The sequence below is a fragment of the Pinus tabuliformis genome, chromosome 2_1, assembly GCF_031772625.1.
Source record: "Pinus tabuliformis cultivar Carrire ecotype Pingquan chromosome 2_1, CPIR1, whole genome shotgun sequence".
NCBI lineage: Eukaryota > Viridiplantae > Streptophyta > Pinopsida > Pinales > Pinaceae > Pinus > Pinus tabuliformis.
In genome coordinates, this window is record NC_142299.1 from 810,348,490 (window position 1) to 810,364,184 (window position 15,695).

A 15,695-nucleotide genomic window follows, 5' to 3' on the forward strand; every position below is an offset into this window, starting at 1 on the left:
GTTTAAGTGGGATTGTTGAAACTGCAGGGCCATTTAAATATTTCATGAAACAAACTTGAGATTGAGATGATGAAGTATATTTAACCAGTGGAAGGCAATTAAGAATTTTCCACTAAGCTGGTGGTGTGAGAAAGAGATGTATTGCCCAGGAGCAGGTTTGAATTCCTGAACAATAATCACTATGAAAGGTACAGTTTGAAGGTGCAGCAATTAAGAATCACACTCTTATAACTATAACTGAGGAAAACATTCATAACAGCATAGATTGAGTCCAGGGTATTCTATGAATTAATCCTGAAACTATTCTTTTTCTTTGCCATTAACCTGTGAAACATAGAACATGAATGGATTATGAAGGAAATAAAAAACATAACGAAGAGGTTAAAGAAACTTATTGTGCCATGAAATACGCAGGAATCCTGTAGCATTCGGCAAACACACCATAACGCATCAGACAACACAGAACTTTGGAAATTCCATCAGCTTTTCATATTAAAACTCTGCACATTTACAACATAGGATCTCTTGAAGAGAAAATCAACAACCCCTGCAAGCTTATGCGAGGGGGAATAGATACAATCGGTTTTACAAAAATATCTAAACCGCTAAGTCATTTGATAAATAAATACATTCACCAACTTTCTGAACAGCAGATAAGGAAGATATTGCTGCTTTAAATACAAAATGAATACTCTTTAATTCTGTCAGAAGTCTTTTTGACCTTTGGAGGCCACTGAGTCGGTTGAGCGTTCTGCATTAATGCTGAATGATGTGTCTTTATGGCTCTGTCATATTGTAGCATTCTCGGCCCTGTCACCTGCAGCTGTCAGTGTTGCTTTGGTGGCCGAGTCTGTCTGCTGAGTTGGTTCAGCCCAGTCTTTTCCAGTCATATTAAATTTTCTGAACAAGATGACTTATATTTTAATGAAAAAACTTGATGAAAGCCTGTTGTTTACAGTAATAACTGTATCATGCTGGTCCACCATTCCTGTGTAGGCAATTGATGTCTCAAAATTGCACCAAAGGTTTCATCTGCCTCTGTATATTTGTAGAAATTTGGAGGCACCTCGAACAAATGCCTGATTTCATTCATAATAAAAAACAAATTCTCCACTTTTTCATAAAGGTTCTGCCCAGATGCAGGCCCTGCTTCCTCTGGGGTGCTCGATCCTGCAGTGATCTGATTGGTAGCAAATTCATTTACCCTTTTTGCATAGTTCTCATGTGATAGTAGCCTTCCTGCGCTGTTCAGTAAGCTGGGAAGGCCTCAGGTGTGCAATACTGTGAATTTTTCCACAAATTTATTTACTTCTGTTTGCATTTCCTGGCATCTTCTATCCAATGTTTGCACCAGGCTTCTCAAAGTGAGCACTCTTTTTATCAATAAGATGGTGTCAGTTCTACCAGAGATACCCATGGCTGTCAGCTGAGAGCCTGTACGGTTGTTGAGGATGTTGATCATCCTGTTGGCTATCTCAGGCATGTTTCCAAGAGATGCCCTTGCCTTTTGAATTTCCTTGTGAGCCCTGCTGATGAGATCCATCTGCTCATGAATAGTCTCTATATATTGCCATTGATCTGTTATTGATTGGCCAATGTTGGCCCATAAAACTTTCTTGACCTCAGCCACCACCTTGTCAAGAGTGAGCTCTTTCTCTAGCTCCTTTATCTTCTCCTTAAGAGCCTTTATTTCTCTTCCTTTTTCAGCTACACTTTGTTTGGATTTGTCATATTTTTCATTAAGAGTAGCTAGCTTTTCCTTGGCTTCATTCAGCTCTGCCATCTGGGCTTCTAGGACTTGAATTTCATTCATCAACTTCTGCATGTCAAGGCTTGGAGCCTGCTCTGATGTTGGTGCTGGTGCCAATGTTGATGGAGCTGTCTCAACTGTCTGTACTGTAGGAGGAGTGACAATTTGAGGGGGTTCCTCAAGGTTGATTACTTGCTGAGGGGGCTGAGATGTTTGGCCTCCTTCTTTCTGTTGTAGGGTTGCCTGCAATGCAGCCTCTGTTTCTACCAATTTTCCCTCTATCTGTACCAGTTGCTTATGGAATGATATCAGCATGGCTGCTACATCTTGGTCTTGCCTTCGCTGGGCAACCTCTTCTGTTTGAGGGTGAAGGGTTGCTGGGATTTTCACCATCTTTCTTAAAGCGGCAATGTCTGAATCTCTTATCTTTAGGAGCTCCTTTATAGCTTTGGGGTCCTTTGGGTCATGCCCAAGCTCTATGATTATATCCTCCAAAGACCTGATCCTGTTGTCTTTGGCCTAAGAAGATGCCTTCTCCAACTCAAGTTGGGCAGTTGTATTGTTCAGGCTATTTTCCAACTTATGTGCCAAGAAGGTCTTATCTGCAAGTGTCGAATACACCATCTCACCCGTTTGCTTGTGAAGTTCTATTTGATCCATAGGGTGGATGTCTTTTGCAAGAACCTCAAGGTTGGTCCTTATATAGTCTGCAGCTGACTGTGGCTACAGCATGGTTAGCATGAAATGACTCGTGGTCATTTTCCTCTCTGTTATATCATAAGCTAACATAAGCCTCTGCTGGTTTGTAGGGGCCATTTTAAGCAATTGATTATAGAGCTGGAGCCTGAGTGGATCATTTCTCTTTTTGATGTCAATGAATTGTTGCTTGATGCCTGTTTCAGCTCTCCTTTGCTGACTTGAGGAGCTGACCTCTCCTCCAAGAGTTCTTTCTTGCTCCTGCTGAAAGGAACTGGCAGATGCCTCTATGCTTGGTGGGCCCATGCCCAAGGATTGCCCAATAAGCATCTCTTCTTCTGAAAGGGGATTTATTCTCTGTCTTTTCTCCCCTTGATTTGTGGATGTGGTGAGGGGAGTCTCCTGCTCTCTATCCCTCTTTCGATTTCATTCTTCATTCTGTGGAGTTTGGAGCACCAAGGCCTCCACTGTCATTTCTTGCCTAGGAGGCAGAGTTTCTTGTGCCCGCTGCTCTTTGGATTTTGGGGCCTCAACTGTTTCTTCTTGCTGCATTGGCTGCTCTTTTTGTTGTTCTGCTGTAGAAGGTGGTTGCTCCTACTCCATCTACTTTTCTTTACCCTTGCTAGATACCTGATGAACAGTTCTAGCTGCTTGCTGGTGGGCTGTAGAGGATGAGGCAGCTGCTCCTAGTTGCCTTTGATAGGAAGAGGAAACCTGCCCACAAGTTTCCAAGTCAGCCTCTTTCTCAATATTCTTTGCCTCTCTTTGTAGCATTTTCTCTCTAGTAATTGCCTCTTCTAGAGTGCCCTCTTTCCAACTTAACAAATTGGCATATTTCTCAATATGAGGCAATCTGATGTGATCATAGCTACCCAATTTATATTTTACCCTCCTGAGAGAAATGAAATGATTAGGGTCATAAGGTACCTAGCGGAAACTGGTTTGCAATTGGAGGTGCTCTAGGATGCTATCTGCTTCTTTCCATCCTTCTTCCCTTTTGTTGTAAAGAAATGGGCCTAGCTGGTTCCTGACTTTAAGTTGCACCTTCTTGTTTTTGCTGTGGAAATGGACATGGTCTGCATTTCCAAACTGCCTGAAGTATTCTAAGGCAAAGAGTCTCATAGGGACATATCTTGGCAGCCTATAAGGGTTCAACTCACAGCCATATATTCTGATTACTGTATGGTGATGGTAAAAGTACCAATCACCAATGTTGTAGGCCTTTGAGAGCTGGAGTATTCTTTGCATCTCACCTGTCAATCTTGGAGGAGGGGTGCCCAATAACAAGGTCATAGCTGGATGGATGAAGAGGTCTATGAACTCACAGTAGGTGTATGGTGAACAGGAGGTATGATGAAAAACTGAAGTCCAAAATACCATAGACCTTGGGTTTCCCTGAGCATCAAGCTTCTTGAGAGGAATAGGGAAACTGTCAGGCTGATAAAATAAGAACAAGTGATAGATGTATGAAGTGTATCTAAACACCTTTTCCCTTTCTAGATTCATCAGTTGCTCATGAATCTTATTGGCAATGAATGCAGCATAATCATAGTGCATAGCAAGAGGCTTTCCAGGGGAAAAAATGGACAGCATGGCCATAATGGTGTCATCAACATCCTCACATCCCCTGTACCCTAGGACATAACTGATCAAGTCCACAAGCATTTTGCCCAGGTCATTGAGATATGGATTTCCAATAGGAGGTGTTTACATGGCTTCAGAGCTTGGCTGAACAAATAATTGATTAATCTTGATGATCTGGGCACTGGACAGCTTGCCCCCTTTCTTTAACAAGTCTATCATGGAAAGAGGAGTTAGTGGCTTTGCAGTGTGAAAGTGCAGCATCCCATTTATGGCCTCAGGGGTGATATGGAACAAGACTGAACCTGAGGGACTGTGAACAGCTCTTTGACATGGATCATAGCTAGAACAACATCGATGGATCAGGTCTGGAAGGACATTGACTTGAGGAAGGTTGAAAATGGGCAAATTGGAGTCCCAAATCCCTAAAATATCAGCTCCACTGAGGTGTTGAGCCTTTAACTCATTAAGCATATGAATGTTAAACTTGGAATTCATTGAGAATATCTCATTCATCTGGTAATCTTTATCACCTAGGGCCTTCCACTCTAACTCTCTGTGTGGGGCATTCAAAGGTGGAATGTTCAGTGCTACTGGTGTTTCCATGGTTGACTAGTACTCTGAACTGTATTAGGACTTGTTTTACTGGACAGAGCAACACAGAGGGGTATTTTTGCAAGAGTGAGGCAAATTGTAGGGGAAAACGAGGTAAATTATGGTGAGACAAATTGAAATGCTCCAAAGATAGCTGAGTGAGCATTGAGCAAATGCTGGGACTAGTAAAACTGTCTTCATGGTGAATTAGTGCAGCACGGGTTTTAAGTTCACGAATGCGCGAACTGACTGTGAATTTATGAAAACTTGACTAAATGTGGGCTCTGCTGGTGAATTTCGACCCAACAACTGAAAGTGAATGCTGGTCACCGCGGATTTGCTGGTAAATACACTGTTTTTCACTCTTTTTAAGCTAGCTTCGGGGAATTATGGACAAAACCAGGCGCGGAGAGAATGATTTGGATAAATACCTGGTAAATTGCCGGCAATGGTTACAAATGCAGGTGGATGGAAGCGCCCACGATCTTTGGATCGATTTCTGCAGGTTGGTGACGGAATGGTCGTAATTTGCATGCAGAGAGGATCAATAGTTCTTTAGGCAGAAGTGACAAAAAACACGAATTTTGGCAAAAATATGGACTTTTTGGGTTATTGGCGCTTTTTTTGGATGACGTCATCGGGTGGGGTCGGGTATGGAAGGGTGACGTGGCGACCTATGAGTGGTCCACGGGGACTGGTGAGTTGGCGGACTAGTCAGAGCAGTGGCGGGCCGGGCGCTGACGCGGCACTGAGTGGCATGACGTGGGCGTGACGTAGCGGCGACGTGGGTAGGTGGTATACAAAGGGTGGTAAGCGGTTCCATCAGACCGCTTATGGTACGGTGGTGGTATTGGCAGGCGGCCTCCCGATAAGATTTGGGAGCGACGCGTGGCAGAGGCCTGACGTTACCCTCTGCCATTTCTCGGGAGGTATCGTCCGGTTGTTGGGGGCGACCCGATATGGATGTGGGCTGTCGGATGGGAAAGCCCAGATCCGACGGTCGACGGGTCGATAAACAACAAGGACAATACGGCAGCGGGGCGCGAATATTTTATTGTTTTTCTGGAAATGTGCGCTCATACTGAACTTTGAAACTTTGGCGGATTTGTGGGTTTTTACAAGGTTCTTTGCAAAACGCGCTTTTTAACCCGAAACTTAGGATAGGCGGAAAAATGGTTTTTTTTTTGGTGTTTTTTGTATTGAAATGCGCATAGTAACAAACTTAGGATAAAGGGTGAAGGTGGGTTTTTACAAGGCTGTTTGCAAAATAAAGTGGGTAAATCATTTCAGAGGTTTGTAGAGGAAAAAAGGGGTAGGGCTTAGGTTATTAAACTAACATGGGGTTAGTTTAATCCCTGACTTTGAACAAAGCATCCTGTTTCAGACTTGGACTTAGCATGGTTGTCCAATATTTGGACATATGGCTATAATGCCAGGGGGAGGGAATATACATATTGTGGAGGTTTTATACACCATGGTGTTATAGTAATAGGGAAAGGGGAACATAGGGAATTAAGTATAGATAGTGTTAGTAGTTAGTTTTGGAGGGGAATAGGAATGGGAAGTGATAGATACTAAGTTTTAAGGAAACAAACTTAGTTAGGAAGTAGATCAAAATGAAAAGAATTTTACACAAGAAATGTGGCTCTTAAAGAAACAAGAACCAACAAAAGACTTTGACTTCTTCCATGAACACAGGTAGTATTGGGATGTTAGTAATGAATGCAATGGGGGATAATCGGGTGTTAGACATGCTTCATTGTATTGCTACAGAACTGCTGAATAAGAGACCTGTACTGGCACCATGTTTTTCCTTTGCTTGGGCCAGTGACATAAAAGAAATCATGCTTCTGCAACCCCATCTACCTACCCACTCTATTGCCTAGCATTTTTTGTTACTCCAAGGAGGGTGCACTTAGACTTGCAAACCCTTATGTGCCTTTTCTTTTCCTTTGGATTTTTCTCTTGATTTTCTATCTAAGGCTAGCCTTATTACTTCCAAGGCCCCAGATTAAATAGTTGGGAACCTTCATTCTCTACCTAACTACTTTATCTGCCAAGATTGAACTGTTTGGACAGATTTCTTTCTCTAATCTACAACAAAAAATTGAAACATGGCATGACCCAGCTTAGACTGTTGGATGACGCATTCAGAAGTGGGGCAGCATCAACCAACTGTAAACATGTGTCTTTCACCGAAATATGAGATCTTTGCATCATCAAAGCAGATCATATTGGCACTTCCCCTGCTAATCATGAAACATGAAACCTATTGGTATAGGTAGCTAACAAAGTGATTAAAATAGGAATCAAATTATATGTGTGAGATATCTTGTAAATGCTCTCGAATAAGGAGGACATGAGTGGCTAGTAATGACAAAGAGTTAGAAGTCAAATCCAACTCTTAAATAAGTTCATGATTCAAGGAACAAGAGAGAGATTTTAGGAATTTAATGAGTTAGAAGTGGACATATAGGATAGAGTACATCTAGGAGTCAGTTCAATAGATTTAGGAGTTGAACCAGGATGAGTTGAACAAGAACTTCCTGGCATATATTTAAGCCTACGGGTAGAAGGAAGGAAGAGGCCATAGATATCGAAGATCAAGCCTGTGAGAGATAGAGATATCATTCTGTAATCATTCTTGATATTTATTAGTACAATCAACTCAATTCTGAGTTGGAATGTGTGTTTCAAGTGTTGAATTTTATGTGAATTTGTAGGTTTTGTAACAGGAGTTGCAGGTAGAGTTCTGCAGAACATGCAGAGGGAGAAATGATACAGAGAATCGTAATGGATCATTGAATCCATTCAAAGGATCCATGAGGATAGTGATAAAAATCACAGAAATCAAGCTCAAAAAGGAGTTACAGCAGAACAGCGAAAGGGGAAGAACCTTTAAAGAAACTCGAAATACATAGGAAATATTGAAGAACTGGCGTAAAACCAAAGTAAAGAAATGGATGAAGGAGTGAAGATTGACGCTCAACAACCATTGGATCTTGAAGATCAACAGCCAAGGTCCAATCGTAGAGAAGGTGAAGAAATATCGCATCGGCGGTTTTGTAACAATGGAAGCGTATTCTGGGCGGCCTCAAAACCAGAAGTGGTATTGAAGGACGAGCGTCGATTCCACTCATCAAATGCCACGTAGTAGCGGAGGTGAGAAGGGAAACCGCTTTATCGGGCGGTTAAATCCCGTTCATTTTATCTTTCCGAAATCATCGTTGACCACTGGATCTACTAAGTGTAGATCAACGACGAGGAACTGTCGGGCAACTTTGCATTGAGAAATGATATTAAGTGTTGGATCAAGAACCGATCAACAGCTGCGATCTAATCGCAAATTGGTAATCGAAGGAGTTAAGTACTTGCGGGGAATGGATAGGCTGATGAACGATATAATGATACTCTGATAGCTAATAACAGGAGATTGGAGATCAGAGGTATCGGAGATTGGAATGATTAGCACAATGCTGTGGAGAAGTCTAAAGGTGCGGACCCGACGGAGATATATGAATGCGGGTGTATAAGATTTGAGTTTTGGGTTATATGTTCGGAACTTATTTCCTGTTGTTCTTGTGTATTTGGGTTAAAGTGATGTGGACCTGGTTTTAAAGGAAAATCGCATATCGGAAAGTGGAAGGTGTATGTGTTAAAGACCCGCGGAAGGCCGATACCTGATTGCGATAAAGGTAACCTCAAGATCTATGCAGAGACCGTACCGAGCTGGAAAAAGGTATGTTTTGTGGGGTTTTCCTTTGTAAATGGTTTATAAAGGAAAAGAGAATTTTATATGTTTAAACATATGTAACCAATGTATTAAAGGGAAAGGTTATATATATGTGTCTTAAAGGGTTGTATAAAGGTTACGAAGGGTTTTAAAGTCTTGATAAGGAAGAATTAATGAAAGGCTTTAATAAAATGGATAATGAAGGTTATGAGGAGATAAATAGTCCCGATAGGAGGTTTAGGCGGGGTGATTGAGTTCCGATACAAAGGAACTGATGAATGGGGCCTTAACCATTTATGGTAGAAGATTTGACTCCTTTGAGAGTTAAACACCAGGGACAGATGTATTTATGCATATTCATGTATACGGTGGGTATATGTGGGGGTAATCCAGCTTCATTTGGTATCAGAGCAGAATTGTAATCAGAGCGGGGAAAGATTTCCTATGAAAAGGAGGTTGCACATAGAAGAAAGTAATGTGCATAAGGCTACAACAGAAGATTGTAGGGGAACTTTTGGAGTTCTTGGGAGATTGTAGCAGTTCCAGCAGAGGCTTGGAGTAGACAGGAATAGAGGATTCCTTGAAGAAAAGTGAGAGAAAGATTGCTTAGTACAAGTTCTGAAGGAAAGAGGACTTGGAGACCAAATAGAGGACAATCCATTCAAAGTGCAGAAGAATGGGAGAACAAGATCATACATAGATCTTGGAGGTAAGATAGTGTGTTTGGTTTCAAATTGAAATTGAAGATTGTGGTTGTAGATGAAGTATCTCAGCAAAGGACAACAAGAGAAGCTGTGAGAGGAGAACCAAATGTGTTCTTGAAGGCAGAGTAAAGAAAACACTCTGAAGGAGAAGTGGCAGTGAACCTGAAGAATCCAACAAGAGGTTGGACAGAGAGAGAGGACAGCTGAAGTGTTCTCAAGAGATTGCAGAAGCCTAGAAGGAGAAAAGGTGTTGCTCAAGAGGGGGTTCCAGACAGAGGACCGTGATTACCGAAAGACTGAGTGAGGAGAGCTTAGTGTGTAATATTGCAGCGAGGAGGATTAGCTGTTGCAGAGGCTTGTTGCAGATGAGTGAGGAGCTCATGAAGGAAGAGGAGAAGAAGATGACTACTGATAGTCATAGCAAAGGTTCAGAGAGAAGCCACAACAAAAGAGAGATGAAGAAAGAGGATGCCAAGGCAAATGGCAAGAGGATGAGTGAAGAGGAAATTGACAAAGAGATTGCAGAGTTAAAAGAACAACTCGATGCATTAAGGAGGATACTTGAGGAAATCCAGAGACTAGGTTGGGTCTTGAGGAAGAAGCTAGTGGAGTGGAATGAGAAACAGAGAAGGCTACAACAAAAGTAGGTAAATTGGCTGAGGGAAAAACTCAAGGAAGTTGAGTTGGAAATGGAAGAGTCCATTTGTGAACCAGAACAGGGAGAAATTCTGGGAGAAAGTGAAGACTACACTGAAGATAAAGAATGGAGATCAAGTGAAGATCTCATGGACTATTGGGATAGTTCAAAACAACATGAGGAGATGTTGACTGAAGATGAAGACTTGAAGACTAAAACTTCAAGTGAGACCAAAAGGTCTGATGATTTTAAATTTGACAATTTGTGTATGTTTGCAGGTGAAACATGTGAAGGACAATTTGCTGATATTGTCATAAAGGAGAAAGAAGACAAGCATAATCTAAATTCTATTCTGGAAGAAGATGAGATAGATAGATCTCATATACAATTGGGGAAAGATATCAAGCAACCAAGTGAAGGGCTTGAGGATATTGAAGAGGATACCATCGAAGAATTTATGAATCATATGAAGGATTTAGAACAACAAGGAGATATGATGGTTGAAGCATCAAGTGGGACCATAGGGTCTTATGTTTTTAAGACTGATAGTTTGTCTATGGATGCAAAACAAATGAAGGAGAATGTTAATGCAGATGGTGAGACAAGGATAGCTCTTGGGGAAGATAAACAGCAAGAGACTGAAGGCAAACTTGAAGAAAAAACTATGTTAGTTGAAAACATAGTAAAGGATCATCAATTCACCATGATGATAGGCACAATGGAAATAGCCATGGAAACTATTGAGACAGTCAGTAAGAAAGAAGGACATCTACTGAAAGATGTTAAGAAGGAAGAAACCTATGCAAAGGATTTAACCTTGGGAGAAGGAACACTAACAAAGGAGTGTTTTGTAGAGGGTGAACAATCTTTTGAAGATGTCAGAAGTATGGAGAAGTATCTTTCAGAAGATAAAAACTCTGAAGTAAAGGAGGATGGAGAATGTCTCTTAAATGAGAGAAGCAGTGACTTATTGTAGCAGAAGGAACTTAACAATGCATGGATGTGTGAAGATGTGACAACACATGAACAAGTTCTTGTGGAAGAAGGAGATGAAGTTCAGTTTGAAGAGCTGATATGTGAAGCAACAATTGAGACTGTTGAACCTTATGATTTCCAAACTAATAATTTGTGTATAAATGCAAGAAACATAAGTGATGATGAAATACTTGCGAAGTGTCACAAAGAAATTGCATTGCTAGAATATTTGCTGGAAAATTCAGAGTATGACAGTGTGATTGCAGAAGAATAAGTTCACTACAGTGAACAAGAGAAGGAAGACATCATTATAGTAGAGGATGTGGAAGAGAGACTAATGAACAGCCTCATGAATTCTTTTTAGAGTTCAAATCAGCATATTGATGTGCTGACAGAGAAGAAAGAAATACTACAACAAGTTGAGTTGTTGCCAAAGGAAGATAAGGCACATAAGTCTTGTGTTTTTTATTTTAACAAGTGTTTTGTGAGTGCAGGTTTTGTTGCAATTGTTGGAGGAGATTTGGCACAAATGAACAGCCAAATAAAGGTGAAAGAAGAAGACTCGGTGGAAGAATTCAATCCATGGAACAAAGATGTTAAATTGCTAGAGAAAGTGCTGGACAATCATGATTCAATCGTGAAAGAGGGTAAGGATGATAGGGAGGCAGTCAGCATAGCAAGCAAAGAAAAAGTTGGAGCAAGAGAAAAAGTGGAAGAAAAAGTAGACCAGCAAATACAAAGAGAAAGTAACCAGCAGCAGTTTGAAGAACTAGTGGAAAACAACAACAACCTAAAGCAAAGAGAAAGAGGTAGAAGTAAGAAACAGAACATGGACCAGTCCAAGGATGTACTGGAGACAAAGATTGAAGAAATGTGGCAACTGATGATGAAGCAATCCAAATGGAGGAAAATGGTAGCAGCAAGAAGAAATATCAATTAGAACTTGAACCTGATTGACAAGAAGAAGAAGATGGAGCAAAAAACAGCATAAGTGCAGTAGTAGCAAGGGAACAAGACATTTGAACAATTACAAAACAAAGTATGGGATCCAAGAAGACAAATATCAGAAGACACATGATCAGGAGATCATGAATATTTTCTACTTTGGGAGTCTGATGCAGGAGCATTCACCCAAGAGAAAATCATTGTAATTAAGTAGACATAGGGGGTCATGTATTTTTAGGAAGTTGGATTCCTAAGTGATAAATTGATGTAATATTAGGCTTTGAGTGATTAAAATAGGAATCAAATTAGATGTGTGAGATATCTTGTAAATTCTCTCGAATAAGGAGGACATGAGTGGCTAGTAATGAAAAAGAGTTAGAAGTCAAATCCAACTCTTAAAGTAGTTCATGATTCGAGGAACAAGAGAGAGATTTTAGGAATTTAATGAGTTAGAAGTGGACATAGAGGATAGAGTACATCTAGGAGTCGGTTCAATAGATTTAGGAGTCGAACCAGGATGAGTTGAACAAGAACTTCCTGGCATATATGTAAGCCTACGGGCAGAAGGAAGGAAGAGGCCACAAATATCGAAGATTAGGCCTATAAGAGACAGAGGTATCATTCTGTAATCATTTTTGATATTTATTAATACAATCAACTCAATTCCGAGTTGGAATGCGTGTTTCGAGTGTTAAATTGTATGTGAATTCGTAGGTTCTGTAAAAGGAGTTGCAGGCAGAGTTTTGCAGAACATGCAGAGGGATAAAATGATACAGAGAATTTTAATGGATCATTGAATCCATTTGAAGGATCCAAGAGGACAGTGATAAAAATCACAGAAGTCAAGCTCAGAAGGGAGTCACAGCGGAACAATGAAAGGGGAAGAACCTTTAAAGAAACCCGAAATATAGAGGAAATATTGAAGAACTGGCGTAAAACCAAAGTAAAGAAGTGGATGAAGGAGTGAAGATTGATGCTTAACAACTGTTGGATCTTGAAGATCAATGGCTAGGGTCCAATCACAGAGAAGGCGGAGAAATATTGCATTGATGGTTTTGTAACAGTGGAAGCAGATTTCGGGCGGCCTCAAAACCGGAAGTGGTATTGAAGGACGAGCGCTGATTCCACTCATCAAATGCCACGTAGTAGCAGAGGTGAGAAGGGAAACCACTTTATTGGGTGGTTAAACCCCGTGCTTGTTGTCTTTCTGAAATCATCGTCGACCATTGGATCTACTAAGTGTAGATCAACGGTGGGGAACTATCGGGCAACTTTGCATCGGGAAAGGATATCGACCGTTGGATCGAGAACCGATCAACGGCTGCGATCTAATCGCAAATCGGTAATCGGAGGAGTTAAGGACTGGTGGGGGATGGATAGGCCGATGAATGATATAGCGATACTCTGATAGCCGATAAGCGGAGATCGGAGATCGGAGGTATCAGAGATTGGAATGATCGGCGCAGTGTTGTGGAGAAGTCTAAAGGTGTGGACCCGACAGAGATATATGAATGTGGGTGTATAAGATTTGAGTTCCAGGTTATATGTTCAGAACTTGTTTCCCGTTGTTCTGTGTATTTGTGTTAAAGTGATGCGGCCCTGGTTTTAAAGGAAAATCGCATATCGGAAAGTGGAAGGTGTATGTGTTAAAGACCTGTGGAAGGCTGATACTCGATTGCGATAAAGGTAACCTCGAGATATGTGCAGAAACCATATCGAGCTGGAAAAGGTATGTTTTGCGGGGTTTTCCTCTGTAAATGGTTTATAAAGGAAAATAGCGTTTTATACGTTTCAACATATGTAACCAATGTATTAAAGGGAAATGTTATATATATGTGGCTTAAAGGGTTGTATAAAGGTTACGAAGGGTTTTGAAGTCTCGATAAGGAAGAATTAATGGAAGGCTCTAATAAAAGGGATAATGAAGGTTATGAGGAGATAAATAGTCCCGATAGGAGGTTTAAGCGGGGTGATTGAATTCCGATACAAAGGAATTGATGAATGGGGCCTTAACCATTTATGGTAGAATATTTGTCTCCTTTGAGAGTTAAACACCTAGGACATATGTATTTATGCATATGCATGCATACTGTGGCTATGTGCGGGGGTAACCCAACATCACTTTTGTAGCCATCATTATTAGATCTATCTGTTCAAAAATCACCTAAATAGATGGCCAAATATCATTGACAAAGTTAATGATATTGGCCCATAGCAGTTCCTTAGCCTGTCCAAGAGGTTCTTTCAGTGTCAGGTCCTTCTCCATGCTTTTTAATCTCTCACTCATCCTGGCAGCTTTCTGCACTTCTTCTTTGTGCATGATTTTAGCAACTTTGAAATCAGTTTCCAAGCTTGTCACCTTTTCTTTCATCTTATTCATCTCTGTTGCCTGTATGGACATTTCCTCCATGGCTCTAACCAACTTTGTTGCTTCTTCTCCTGCTGTACATGCTACTGATGTAGACTGTGTTGAAACCTATTATGTTGTGGCCATAGGAGCTGTGGGAGCCGATGAGGTTGCCAATGTAGAAGGAACAATTGTTGAGACTATTGGGATGACATTTACTGATGTAGTGGAAATATCGCTTTGCTTCAATTGAATTAAAGTGTCTAGTTCCTTCTCTGTTTCCCTTCATTGGTCATTTAGTTTCAGGACTAGTTCCATCAATTCTTCATGTCTGGTTTGGTTTTCCAAGACTTCCTGTGTATGGGGATGTTATATTTCACTGGCTGAAATTGTAACAGGCATGGCACATGTAGACAATTTCAGGAAAGATATGCACTTGGGGAAACTAGTATTTGGGCAAATTGGAGTCCCAAAGGCTAATGTCATCTGAATGGTTTAGGTATCTGTCTTTACTCAAACAATGAAGTTTGAGCAGGACCTCATATGCACTGGTATCTTTGATTTGAAAATCCCTTTTTACCGGGGGGGGTGGTCTAGGTCCAAATGAGGAGTAGTGATAGGTCTGACATCCATGGAGACAGGGGCAGCCATAATTCAGTTCTTGTGGATTTGAATTTGGTAGTGTAGGGTTGTATCAGAGGGTTGGAAGGAAATTTGGAAACTTTGAGAAGGGCTTGGGTATGTGGTGTTAACTTGAAAGTATTTTTCAATTAATTTTACTTAATTAAAGCACTTTAAGAGTGAATGTTTTCAAATTTTGAAAGGGCGTCTGGTAATTCATTCACAAATACCTGGAGTTTAGGTGAATTGACTTCAAATTGGTGTTCTGGACGATGACGGAAGGTTGAAAGGGCTCTAAGAGCTTTGAAGGTGGTCTCCGCAACTTCTTTGAGGACTGAAATGGGGTTAATTGGTAGTTTTCAGGTTTGCAGGTGTCGCACTGGTTTGCAGAGGTTTTCAAAGAGCTCGAGCAAAAAAAGATGAAAAAGGGCTTCTTGGCCTTTTTATTAAGCAACGGTCACTTTTTGGTGGGCAATTTTATGAATGAACAGTAGGTGGTTTATCGGGTTGAGTGGGGAGGCGGTTTCCCAGGCCATCGCACCACTTTTATGGAGGAAGTGGTATTTCGGAGGGGTCACCCAATCTACTCTAGCGCTCGACACATAGCAGTTAGGGGGCTAGGGAAAACCACCTTATTGGGCGGGTAAAGGTCGGTGCAGCCGATATGAATGTGGACCATCAAATGAGGGGGATGGTGATCAGATGGTAGTCGGGCGAGGGAGGTGCACGAGTGATAAGAGCATGGGCTTCAGGGGGCCCCAGTGCTTTAAACTTCGGCGGTTTGGGATTAATTAAGACTTAATCACGGGTTTAATCAATCAGGCAGGGTTTAATAATGAGATTTATCTATTTGTCAGGATATGGGGTAAATGGTATATTTTGTATTAAAACTAGGGTTGGGATATTTATTTAGGGGATCTATTTAATATACTTGTATTAAAACTAAGGGTTGGGATATTTATTTAGGGGATGTATTTAATATACGGGAAAAGGTATATCAGGGATTTATATAATAAAGTTAAAAATTAATATGAAATGAGTGGTGTTATCACCCAAAAAATTCTCAAAAAATCATTGTGTCAACTCTGCTTTTTGTCATGATTTCAAGGAGG